This window comes from Lissotriton helveticus, chromosome 3_1 (genome assembly GCF_964261635.1).
Source record: "Lissotriton helveticus chromosome 3_1, aLisHel1.1, whole genome shotgun sequence".
NCBI classification, from domain to species: domain Eukaryota; kingdom Metazoa; phylum Chordata; class Amphibia; order Caudata; family Salamandridae; genus Lissotriton; species Lissotriton helveticus.
Window position 1 is genome coordinate 1,959,877,907 of NC_136061.1, and position 13,763 is coordinate 1,959,891,669.

The following is a 13,763-nucleotide window of genomic DNA, read 5'->3' on the forward strand; positions in this document are numbered from 1 at the left end:
ATTTCGTTGGGAAGCTTATTCCATTCCCTGGCGACAGCAACGAAGAAAGCTCGATATCCCTAGGATTTAGTACTGTTTTTTGAGCTGTTAAGCACAACTTAACCTCGGCATCTAAGGGTCATGGTAGGTTCGCTAAGGGAAACATTGTTGGCGAGTTAAGAGACAGAACCATGGAGTACACAATAAAGTATTGCCATGGCCTTAAAAAGGATTTAGTATTGCTTGGGTGCTAGTGCAATTGACTAAGGATGGTAGATGACCTACCGTTTTGAGGGATGCTGAAGATCCTCGCAGGCGCGTTTTCAACCAATGGCAGGTGTATGAGTGCTTTCTTTCGGAGGCCCATGTAACAAGCATTACCATAATCCAGGTGGGACAGTACTAGGGCTTGCATTATGGTACTTGGCATGTACTCTGATAATGGCTGTGTCAGCACTTTTAGTTGCCAGAAACAAGTCTTGGAGAGGTTTGATATACTTTGCTCTAGGGACAGGTCAGTGTCGAGATATAGCCAGGTTCAGAACGACTTTGAATGACCTTGGTGCAGTACCCATCACATTGTGCTATAAGGGGATTTGTGGGTTATGAATTGCACTTTTTGAAATGCGGCGCTCTGTTTTTGCAGGATTCCATTTTAGGACGTTTTTCGACATCCAGTGTCGAACAATGGTAAGGATATGTGCCAAACCGGAATCATGTTTTGCAGAGGGCAGAGTTTCTGAGTTGTGGAATTTGACTAGAAGTTGTCATTGGCGTACATAAAGAATTGTGTATAAATGGTATAATAAAAAAGCTAATTCTGTCATATAGTTAAAGAGATACGGGGAAATGGACCCCTGTAGTATTCTGTAAGCCACTGACTGCTGATGTAATTGGTCAGTAAAGACTGAAAGCACTGGACTGCTTGTTCATCACAGCTGATGCCATCCTTACCACTAGGTAGAAAGACATTTTATTTATTACTGAAGAGTTGTACATAGCGCGAACAAGACCCTTTTGGGGTATACAACAAACTATATGCTATGTACATAAAAAGTGCAGTAGGTCATGCTGCAAAGGATACATAAGCAAATAATAGATCAAAATATGATCAATTGTATCAAATGCTGTTGGCATGTGCAAAAACAACAGTTGATGGACAGAATGCAGAACAATGTCATACATTCACCCCAGTACAGAGATCTGGGCCTAAATCCATTGTTTTTTTGCTCACCACACTGCCCAAGTTCAGACTTGGACATATGCAAATCAGCCTTGACCCTGTGCCTCCTGGGAGCAGTCCATCCCGAACTGCCAAGCCATGTCTTCCCTGGACCGGAATCAAGCATCCTATGACCGGTTTCTGGTTATCAGCCGTCTTCAGCCAGGATAGCTTGACTCCAGTGGCGTGGAGAGCACGGGACTGACGTATGAGCATACCCGTCCCACTCGGGTGACAAATGCAAAAACAACAGTTGATGGACAGAACCGGGGAGAGCGGTACCCTTAGTCACTTTTTGACTAAAGTTTTCTCGACTTTTGTTGACATCTTTTCTGAGTTGTTCGACTCCTGTTGCACGTAGGGATGTCTCATCGACGTACCGGCTTCAAACCTTGTGACTCCTGTCACAAATGGATGTTGGTCACTGACCCACACCTCGTGTGCCTCTGGTGTCTTGAGCGCGACCACGACCCGAAGTCGTGCTCCGACTGTCGGGTCATGAACCCGAAGTCTTTGCGAGAGTGGTCCCGAAAGCTTCTGGAGGCCCGGCAGTCAGCTCAATCAATCATGGGTTTATTATGTTATGTTAAGTGGGATTTGTAAAGCGCGCTGACACCATGGGTTTCCTGGCGCTGTAGGACGGAGGTGAGGCTGAGGAAGGGAGAGGCGGGGGATTTAGCAAGTTGGGGGAAACAGGAAGGTTTTAAGTAGTTTCCTGAAGTGAAAGAGGGAGCTGATGGATTTGATGGTTAGGGGAAGGGGATTCCAGAATTTAGGGGCCAGGAGGGCGAAGCGACGGCCACCGAATTTATTGGTTTTGGTTTTGGGAACAGCAAGCAGGTGGAGGTGAGCTGAGCGGAGGTTGCGAGTGGGGCGGTGTTGGTTGATGAGAGAGGTCAGAAAAGCGGGGCTGGTGCAGTGGAGGGTTTTGAACGTGAGGCAGCCTAGCTTGAAGGCCACCCTTTGTTCAATGGGCAACCAATGCAGCTTATGCAGTAGGGGTTTAGCCGACTGCCATTTGGGGGTTTTGTAGATGAGACGGGCTGCTTGGTTCTGCACAACCTGAAGGCGGTGTAGTAGTGATTTTGGAAGTCCATGATACAAGGAGTTGGAAAAGTCCAGGCGGGATAACACCAGGGAGATGATAACCTGAATCAGAGCGGCTGGTGGAAGTAGATGACTGATTTTACGAATTTTTCAAAGCTGGAACGTGCAAGCTGAGATAACAGTGCCAACTTGGGGTCTGAGTGAGAGTTCGGCATCAATGGTCACACCGAGACTCTTTACCGATTTCGCAGGAGTTGGGGGAGGGCCTAGTTTGTTAGGCCAAAACTGCAGGCCCCAGTGAGAGGGGCTAGATCCGAGAAGAAGGAGCCCGGTTTTTCCCGGATTTAGTTTTAGTTGATTGCAGTTCATCCACTCCTGAATGTGTATCATGGTAGAATGAAAGTTGGCCACAGCATTCGGAGAGTGGAGTGGGAAGATGATCTGCAGATCATCAGCGTAGTTGTACACTGTGATGTCCCATTTTTTAAGTGAGTGGATCAGGGGTCGAAGATAGAGGTTAAACAGTAGGGGTGACAGGGAGGAGCCCTGAGGGACTCCACAGGTAGTGGAAGTTTTGGGAGCTGTGTAAGGGCCCAAGCGGACGGCTTGCGTTCTGCCGGTCAAGAAGGATTGAGTCCATTTGAGGGCAGAACCCTGGATGCCTACCTGCTCGACACGGTGAAGAAGGATGTTGTGATCAACGCGTCGAACGCGGCCGACAAGTCCAGGAGTACGAGGGCCTGGGGGATTCCAGTGTCAGCGTTCCTCCTAAGCGTGGCAAGGACTGACAGGATGACGGCCTCGGTGTAATGGGCTGGCCTGAAACCGGCCTGGTTAGGTTCCAGGTGGCAGGAGGTCTCGATAAAGTTGGAGAGACACCGGGTGACATGAGCCTCCATTAGTTTAGAGATGTATGGCAGGATGGAGATGGGGCGGTAGTTGGCGAGTTCCGCCTGGTCGGCGCCAGGTTTCTTCAGGAGGGGCACTAGGATGGCCTCCTTGAAGGAGTTGGGAACAGTACCCGTGCTAAGGGAGCCATTCAGCAGAGGTAGGATGCAGTCGGGCAGGTTGAGGCAGACGGACCGTAGGACCGAGGGGGGACAGCAGTCATTTGGAGAGCCTGATTTTACCCGGTTCGCGAGTTCAGCTAGTGAGTTGGGGTTGAGGGTGGGGAAGTGTGTAAAACTCAGTGAGTTAGGCAAAGGGGTGTCTAGGGGGGGTCTGAGGGAGGTGGGGGATGGAGTCCTTGATTTTATTGATTTTCTCGACAAAGAAGAGGTTGAGAGCATCGCAAGTCTCTTGGGGGGGGGGGATCTGACCTGGGAGAGTTCTATCGTCTGAGGTGAGTTTGTTCATAATTTAGAAGGCCTCTTTTGATTTGTTGTTAAGCGTGACTACTCACCCATAAGGGTCTCAAGGCGCCGTGGGTGGGGGGGGAGTGCAGGCTCCAGTCCATCAGGGAAGAGTTCCGTTGAACAGCCGGGTCTTGAGGTTTTTCAGATGGAAAGCTCTGCTGTTTGTCTGAGGTGGAGCGCAAGGGCGTTCCAGGCCTTGGCCGTGAGGAAGGATAAGGAGCTGCCTACCGATCTGGTTCTTCTGGTGCGTGGGACCATGACAAAGGAGAGCTGGGCTGATTGCAGAGTTCTCTGGGGTGCGTGGAATTGGAATCAGCTGTTAAGGTATGCTAGTCCGGTGTCGTGGAGGGCTTTGTGTGTATGTGTGGGTGAGCATCTTGAAGGTGACTTGTGCCTCAATGGGGAGCCAGTGCAGTCTGCGTAGGTGCTGGGATATGTGGCTGTGTTTGGGCAGGTTGAGGGCCAGTCTTGCGGCAGTGTTCTGGATGCTCTGTAACTTACGGGTGAGGTTTTAGTTTATTCCGGTGTAGTGCGTTGCCGTAGTAAAGTCTACTTGTGATCAGGGCGTGAGTGACTGTTTTTCTGTGTCCAAGGGGGATCCATTTGAAGGTCTTGCAGAGGATGCAGAGGGTGTGGAAGCAGGAGGACGTGACCACGTTGACCTGGCGGTCCATTTTGAGCTCAGAGTCCAGGATGATTCCTAGGTTGCGTGCGTGGTCCGTGGGGGTGGGTGGGCTTCCGAGGGCGGGGGGCTACCAGGTGTCGTTCCACGCATTGGGGTTGGGTCCCATGATGAGGATTTCAGTCTTGTTGGTGTTTTGTTGAAGGCAGCTGTTTTTCATCCATTTGGTTACGGCTTCCATGCCTTCTCGAAGGTTGTCTGGTGATGTCGGGTTCGTTGGCTAGTGAGAGGATAAGTTTGGTGTCGTCTGCGTATGACACGATGTTGAGTCCGTAGGTATTGACGATGGGGGCGAGTGGTGCCATGTAGACGTTGAAGAGCGTTGGGCTGAAGGAGGACCCCTGAGGAACGCCGCAGGTCGTTGGTGTGGAGTGTGATAAGAAAGGGGGGGGGGGAGTCTGACTCACTGCCTTCTGCTGGAGAGGAAGGATCTGATCCAGTCGAGGGCCTTGTCCTGGATCCCTCCGTCGTGAAGTCTGTGTATTAGGGTGCGGTGGGAGACTGTGTCGAATGCCGCTGAGAGGTCGAGGCGGATGAAGGCTACTGTTTCTCCTTTGTCCAGTAGGGTGCAGATGTAGTCTGTAGCAGCGAGGAGTGCGGTTTCAGTGCTGGGTTTTTTTCTGAAGCCGGATTGGGAGGAGTCGAGGATGTCCTGCTCTTTGATGAAAGTGGCGAGTTGGCTGTTGATGGCTTTCTCGATGACTTTCGATGGGAACGGGAGGAGGGAGATGGGTCTGTAGTTTTTGAGGTTGGTGGGGTCAGCCGAGGGTTTCTTCAGGAGGGGGTTGACTTTGGCGTGTGTCCAGTCCTCGGGGCAAGAAGCGGTCACCAGGGAGTGATTGATGGTGTTCTGGAGCATGGGTGTGATGTGTCGGAGGCTCTGTTGAAGATGGGGTGGGGGCAGGGATCCGTGGGGGCCCCAGAGTGGATTGACTCCATGGTCTTCAGTGTCTTCTGTGGTGAGGGCAGTCAATCTGTCTATCGTTGGTGTCAGGGTGATTGGTGGGAGTTCTATGTGTTGGTTTTCATCAGAGTTGTCGTAGATGCTCTTTATTTTGTGGTGGAAGAAGGTGTTGAGTTTGTCACAGAGTTCTTGTGAGGGAGGGATGTTGGTGGACTCGTTGGTGGGTGGGGCGAACTTCTTGATGTTGAAGAGTTTTTTTGCTGTTGTGTGCGTGTGGGGGGATTCTGTCTTCCAGTGCTTTTTTCCTTGTTTTTCTGATAAGTTGGTGGTAGGCGTTGGTGGGGTATTCAGTGGCTTTGGTGTTTCTCCAGTCTTTCTCGAGGTGGCGGCAGGTGCCTCTGGACTCTTGAAGTTTGGTTGTGAACCATCTGGCTTTCTTGGCGTGGATGGATTTTCTTTAGAGGAACTATGGTGTTGGTGCTGTCGGAGATCCATCTGTGCAGGGTTCGGGCTGCTGTGTTGGGGTCGTAGTTTTCTGCGGTGGTTGGGGTGGAGTTGCTGAGGGAGGAGGTGAGCTGGATGTCAGTGATTCTGGTCCAGTTTCTTCTTGGGGGCAGTTGGGGGACGGTGTTTCCTGTGGTGAAGAGGGGGTCGAGGGTGTGTCCTGCTGAGTGTTTTTTCGGTCACGGTTTGCCGAAGTTCAATGTTGTGGAGGTTTTCCAGGAAGGATGTAGTGTTGGGATCTAGTTGGTTGTCGATGTGGAAGTTAAGGTCTTCCAGTAGGGTGTAGTTGGTGGATGTGATGGCATGCGGGGAGATTATGTCCGTGATGGAGTTGGTGAAAGGTCCACCAGGTCCAGGTGGATGGTAGATGAGGGTTCCTCGGAGGGTGGTGGTGGGTTTGGTCTGTATCTTGAAGTGCAGAAGTTCCATCATGTGTGTGGGCTCGTCGGGGAGAGTGCTTAGGCGGAGGGTGGATTTGTGGACGATGACGATTCCTCCTCCCGGGCAGTCGTGGCGGTCTTTCCTCGTGATCTTGTATCCTTGGGGAATTGCGATGTCCGGTCCTGAGGTGGCGTTGGTTCAGGTTTCCGTAAAAAATGCTATGTCCGGGGTGCTGCTGTCCAGGAGCTCCCAGATTTTGGTGACATGCTTGTGAAGGGATCGGACGTTGAGGATGCACTACAGGGTCTTTGGTTTGGTTATGTTCTTGTGGTCCTGCTGTGCTCTGTCCGAGTTACCTGCGGTGCTGTAGGTTTGCCGGCAGCAGTGGCAGCTGAAGCGTCCGTGGGTGTCGGTTGGTGTGGCTGGCTTGCAGTTGTTGTGGCCTGGATTGAGTTTATGGAGTGTTGCCCGGTCGTACTATTGGCGTTGCGGAGGTCCAGGGTTCCTGGCGCTGGTCGCAGTCGGCATTATGTAGGGGAGGGGAGGGACGCTCAGCTGGGAGGTGGGGAAACAGGCGATGGCCGGGGGGAGGGGCCGCGGGGCAGCAGTGGCGGGAAACAGGGAGCGGCGTTGGGAAACGGAAGGAGTGGTGAAAGGAAAAACGAGAAGCAGACCAAGTAACACAAAAGGCAATGGGGGAAGCAGCAGTCAGAAAACAATAATTGAACAAAAACACAAACTACAATATTTGGACAAAAAATGCAATGATGTGGACAGAGAATGTAGCAGACACAATTACCAGGACTGTAACACAAACGGGACAGCAGCAGAGGGGCAAGATACAATTTACCAGTTCGTGGCAAAAAGTGCAGCCACTGCGCACAGCAGCCTAGAACACCCAGGTAGGGGGTTCTGCGATGCCTAGGGAGCTGCCGGGGAGAGTGCGGGTATTCGACCGAGATCAAGGACTTGCACCGCGCCGCTCGAGGTCCCCGTCGAGAGGGAGGTCGCAGGACCAGTCGCGGAGTCACCACCACCATTCATCGTCGGAGCAGTCTTCTTCGGGTAAACTGAAGCACAAAAAAAAGGCAAAGAAGCACTGTCGCTCTTCCCCTTCTCCCAGTCCATCGGCTGACTGGACGTGGAAGATCATCGTCCTTCGATTGCCCAGTTGGGGCAGCTCCGAGTTTCCCTCCCTTCTCGGGAGCCAGAGCATACCCCTGCCCAGCTTTGTGCTTTTTACAAAGCTCTCTACTCCATCTTTGGGCACACCTCCCCTGGCGCTGATTCCTTTGATGACACCGCCGGCTCAGATGCCGGTTGTGACCCCGCAATATCCCTCTCCCCACCTCCCACCCCCACATATGGACACGGTGCTGAACCGGCATCAGCTGACGACGGCTCTGGGGGGTACTTTTGTACTGTTGTTCATCCCTGGTGGTCCTTTTCGCCCTGAGTGGCAGCCAGGTGAGGATGAGGAGGACTGGAAGTGGTCTGTTGACCCTTTGACACACCAGCTAGAGGAGCCGGACTAGAGAGAGGAGTTGGGTGAAGTCAGTGGTCTTGATACATCCCCAGACCCTGGTATGCTTTCTCCCCCTACTGTGGCCATGGAGGAGGGAGCCTCCTACGCTGTGTTGTTGCGTAGGATGGCTGAGGCCTTGGGCCTTGAGCTTCCTAGGGTGGCAGTCGCGACTAACCTCCTGACTGAGGTGCTTCAGCCGGCAGCAGCCTCTTCAGAACCCCTGCTGCCTTTCAATGAGGCCCTCACGGACATCCTACTGGGCACTTGGTCCAAGCCCAGCACAGGGGCTTCTGTGGACAGGATGATAGCCCGATGCCACCGCCCGGTACCGGGTGACCCACTTTTCCTCTCCCAGCACCCTACCCCTGAGAGCTTGGTGGTCCAAGCCTCCACATCAAAAGGCGTGCTCCCTACTGCTCCCCCAGATAGGGAAACCAAGAAGCTGGACCATCTTGGGAAGATGTTTTCTTCCACCAGCTTAGGACTGCGGTCGGTGAACACCACAGTTATTCCCACTCCATGTGGGATACGGTTGCGCATGTGCTGCCACAGTGTACAGAGGAGGCCTGTACTGTACTCGCCTGTGCGATTGTCGAGAGTAGAGATGCAGCAAAGTTCGCCATCCGCTGTGGGCTGTACACTGCCAACTCGCTAGGCAGGACGATTTCCACATCGGTAGCCCTGAGACGCTACGCCTGGCTGTAGTCCACTGGCTTCCCCAGGGATGTCCAATCGACCCTTTGATGGCCTTAGCCTGTTTGGCGTCAAGTCAGACAACACGCTCAAGCGCTTCTAGGGGTACAGCCAGATCCTTGGGCCTCGCTACCACCTCCTGCCCTGTGCAGTCTGCCTTTCACCCCTGGCGTGGCTACGGAAGGGGTGCCCCACCACGTTCCACCCAGGGCCACAGGCCGGTGCAAGCTGCTCATCCTTTACGTGGCTGGGGACCTGTGCCGTGTGTCTGGGGGCCAGCAGGTGGGCCAGTCAACCAGGGCCCCTCTGCAGCAGCCTCCAAACCTTCTTAGTCCGACCTTTCAGGGCCACCAGTTGCCAGTGGGCAGCAGGATCATCCATTACCTCCCCCACTGGCACAACATTATGTCGAAGGATCACTTGGCCCTTCTCCATCAGGAAGATGCGGCTCTCTTGGCCAAGGGAGCTATCGAGTGAGTCCCTGTGCCAGAAGTAAGTTGTGGTTGCTACTCCCACTACTTTCTGGTGCCCTAGAAGGACAAAGGCCTGCGTCGTATCTTAGACCTCAGGGACATCAACCTCTTCGTCCAAAAGGAGAAGTTCAAAATGTTGGCATTGGCTCAGGTCCTGTCTGCCCTCGACCCTGGAGACTGGATGGTAGCGTTGGACTTACAGGATGCGCATGTTCACGTCCCTTTCCTGCCCGCCCATCGGCGTTCCCTACGGTTCATGGTAGACCACAAGCATTTTAAGTTTACCGTGCTCACTTTTGGCCTTACCAGTGCCCTTTGGATGTTCACGAAAGTGATGGCGGTGGTCGCAGCTAAGCTGCGCCGATCAGGGGATCCACTCTTCCCCTATCTCGATGACTGGTTGTTGAAGGCGAGCTCGCCCCAAGCTATTGTCGCCCACCTCCATACTACTGCTGACCTCCTCTATTCGCTGGGGTTCACAATCAACGTGTTGAAGTCGCACCTGATCCCTTCTCAGAAGGTAGTTTTCATCTGAGCGGTTCTGGACACAGAGCAGTTTCGGGCCTATCCTCCCGAGCAGCATATGATACTGATGTTTCGCCTCTATCCTGGATTTCGGTGCGAATTACCCTGAGGCACCTGGGCCTCATGGCCTCCTGCATCCTGCTGATGTATCATGCCAGGTGGCATATTGCAAGAAGCAATTACAGGAGTAAACCCGTCAACCGGGCCAAGTTTGTATCATACAACAGTGTCTCAGCTGGAAATCAATGACCAGGGCAATAAAAACAGTAAGATAAATCACATTGGGTAGGTGTACAAAGGATGGGAGACCACAATAGATAGGGTAGGGTGAAGGAGTTATTATTTGTAAGTAGTTAGGACAGCAGTACAGTTTAATATACAGTGACTATAACACACATGATGACTATATCTCCCTCCTCCCTGCTCTGGCGAAGGTGTTGGAGAAACATGTGCAGCATACTCTATCCACCTTTATTGAGAACAACAATCTGCTGCATGACTCCCAGTCCGGCTTTCGTGCAAATTACAGCACGGAGACCGCTCTGGTTGAGGTTACTGACGCCATCAGGGAGACACTCGATCATGGGGGAATGGCGATGTTAGTCATGTTGGACCTATCGGCGGCGTTCGACACCGTCCCACACGCTGGCCTTCTCTCAAGACTCAGGGAGATTGGTCTGCGAGGGACGGTGCTGGACTGGTTTCAATCCTTTCTTGCCGACCGCCGACAGGTGATCTGGGCTCCGCCGTTCTCGGCCGAAATGCCTTCGCTAGAGGTGGGGGTGCCTCAAGGATCTATCTTGAGCCCCACCATTTTCAACATATATATGGCCCCTCTAGCGGAGGTAGCAGAGGCGTTTGGGGCCCGGGTCATCTCATACGCTGATGACACCCAGCTCTTGTTCACCTGCAGGAAGGGAGAGGTCTTCAACGGCGGCAGAATCAAGGACTGTCTAAGCGCAGTCTTTGCGTGGTTTCAGCGGCACAGCCTGAAATGCAACTCAGACAAGTCTGAGCTGCTCTTTTTAGGCTGTGCCCCAGACCCAGGCTGGAAGACATGGTGGCCCCAGGATATGTTCCCCCCAGAGACACCTTCCGCTCAAGTAAAAAATCTCGGAGTGGTGTTTGATGACGACCTCTCTTTTCGTCCTCACATCCTGGGATTAGCAGGGAAATGTTTCAGCATCCTCAAGATGCTTAGGAAATTTCTTCCCCTGCTTTCACTGCAGTACCGTAGGAATGTAGTTCAGGCGTTGGTGGGATCACGCCTTGACTATGCAAATGCGCTCTTTGCGGGCCTACCTAAATATCTGTTATCTAGGCTGCAGATGGTACAGAATTCGGCGGCCAGAGCCATCTATGGCCTGCCCAGGAGAGCCAGTGCCTCAGCGCTCTTAGCCAGGCTGCACTGGCTGCCTATCGCTGGGAGAATTAGATTTAAACTCCTCACTTTGGCGTTTAAGGCTCTCCATGCGATCGGCCCTCACTATCTGAGGAAGCGTACTGCTTTCTATGTGCCACGGAGGTCTTTGCGGTCGGCGGAACTGGCCAAAATGGAGGTGCCTGTGGTCAAACGTGTCCGGATGGGAGGTCGCTCCTTCCAACACGTGACAGCTTGCCTGTGGAACGAACTCCCACTTTCCCTTCGGAAAGCAAGCAGCCTCTTGGCTTTCAGGAAGGAGCTGAAGACTCTGCTCTTCACCAAGTAACCCGCGATAATTGTAGTGTGTCTGCCTTGTTTTTTTTTCTGTTTCTAGGGGCCTGTTTGCTAAAGCGCCGGGACACCTTTTGGGGTAGCCGTGCGCTCTAAAAGTTTGGCTTACATTAACATTAACAAGTGAGCACTGGGCGTGCTAGTGATGGTGGGCGGCGCAGTGACACAGGGGTGAAAGATAACCGTATGAACGGCGCAAGGAGAATTACAAAGTGGTCAAAAATACAAGATAAATATATAAAATATGGTATGTAGAATTCAGTGTAAATTAATTGACCACAACAGCGCCAAAGTTCTATGCTGGGTACTCGACGGTGATTCAACTTAAGTGATTTCAGGTCATCATCAGGACAATGGTCACGAGTTTCAAATTATTGTTGGGATGAGCAAGGATAATGCATTTGTGGGGGTGAAATAGATCACTCTGGTTGTTTCACAAGGCCAGAGGAAGCGAGACATCAGGAAGATTTAATCCAGAACCAAATTGGAGAGTTCGAATCGGCGTGAGAAGTGGAAGAGCTGCCAGTTCGGGAGGCGGTCCATGGATCCACGTCAATTTAACAAGCAGCGCACATTTGTAAGGATCTGAATAGGGTGATACAAATAGGCGAGTAACCAGAATGGAGCCGGCTCGGAGGTTGCTTTGTCCGCGGCCGTGGAAACGGGTGGTGAGGAGGAACCAATCCTCTTGATAGTGAGCTGGCGCTGGACAAATTTAGCGTCCGAGTCCTTGTCAATCATTTCCAGCTGAGGTGACATATGTGGGTTCTGGAGTTCCAGTGGGCACAGCATCAGGGGAATCTGTCCGATGTCGTCCAGATCTCAGCTGGACTGCACATCAGTTGCAGTGGTGGCTCATGAACCAGGATTGGGTCAACAACAGATCCCTCTCCCTTCCCCACCCAGAGTTTATAGTGGCGACTGATGCGTCACTCAAGGAATGGGGCGGCCACATGGGAGAGGCAGAGATCAGAGGCCTCTGGTCTCCGGCGGAGTCCGGGCTCCACAACAACCTTCTGAAGTTTCAGGAGATTCGTCTTGCACTGAAGGCATTCCTTCCTTCTGTCAAAGGAAGAGTAGTGCAGGTGTTCACAGACAACACGTCCGCCATGTGGTATTACAACAAACAAGGCAGAGTGGAGTTGTGGACCCTGTATCAGGAGGACCTTTGTCTCTGGCAGTGGCTGGAGCATCAGGGCATGTCCCTGGTGGCAGAGGTGTAGGAAGGGGTGCGGGTCGCCCCCTGTGTCATCACTGAGGGGGGTTGACAAATAGGCAAAAATATGTGTTTCAAACACATATTTTTGCCATTTTGTCAAGCATGGGGTGACAACAACAAATTTTACGCACATGGTACCACCTCACCTTGCTGCGCCACTGCCTGGTGGTTCAACACCTGGTAAGTTCCCTGAACGCCAGGGCAGACGAACTCAGCCACCAGTGCTTGATGGATCACGAATGGTGTCTTTACTCTGAGGTGGTGCAAGCTCTTGTAGTGTAGTTCCTATATTCCCAATAGGCTCTGCGCATTGGAATAACAAACGATAGTTTAGACGTAGGACTGAGGTCATCTAGGTCTCTACTGAATATGTTAGACTTAATTAGGTATGCCAGCTAGCTCAGAGGTCACTAGAAACTTTCTCGAGTGAACAGGAAGGAGTTAACTTTCCTGAGTAGACAAGAAGGGATTAGTTTCTAACAACCGCATAAACATGACAACTTTGCTCCCCCCAGAATAAGGAGTATATCTCCAGAGTTGTGGAAAACAATAGACAACTATTTCACTCAGTCAATCGTGCATGCTTAGTTTCACAGGGAGTGCAGAGAAATAGAGAGACGGGCGTTTTCAATAAAAGTTATTTATTGAGCAGTCCTCTTTCTCGTGCAAGAGAAGTGAATTGCCACAATTGCAATACTTGTCATAAAGTAAAGTGAGTACAGTAAAAGAAGTATTCTGAAATAATACTGTAAAAGCATTTATATGGTTTCTATGCCATAAGATACTTAAAACGGATAAAATATATACATACATAAAATCATTGACTAAACGTACTCAACTGGTGCTTCTAAGATACGCCTACCCAGGTGTACCTAACCTAAGCCTAGTACGTGGGAAGGAGTAAGTGAGCTGCAGTTTAAGTTAAGATAGTTTTGCCAAGAATCTGAATCAAGAATTCTCTGAGGATCTAATCAGCTCCGTACCTTGGTTATAGAATTAAGGAGGTCTTGTATCTCTTTCTCAGGACTCGATCTCCCAGCAACCCGCCAGGGTGACTGGAAACACTGGAGCTGGATTTCTCGGCAGGAGAAAAGACAGCGTCTCTCTCAGTGCGTCAATGGGAGGGTCGGCTTCCTTCGGCTCTCGTTACAGCTGGGCTTCGGGTAAGTAGATAGCCGATCTTCTCCAAACCACCGTGTGTCTGCTTAAGGCAAACGCTGGTATATTTATACCTGGAAGGTGCCGAGTTTGACGTAAGGTTGGACATAAGACGTCACTAAAAACTTACAGTTCTTTCAGGACTCCAGGAGTTCTTGGACAAATCAAAACAAAAGCAGTGGGGATTTTCCGGGCTGCTGGAGGCTTGTTTTGTTTAAAGAACGCGTTGTACTTTCTAGGAGTCTATGGGAGTAGCCTTGCCGTATTTGGACTGCATTGGCTATGACTAAATATGGATATGATTCTTATGCCTTTATAAGGACATGATTTGTTATAACCACATAAGGGCATGAATCGGGAATATTTAAATAGGGTCCTAGAT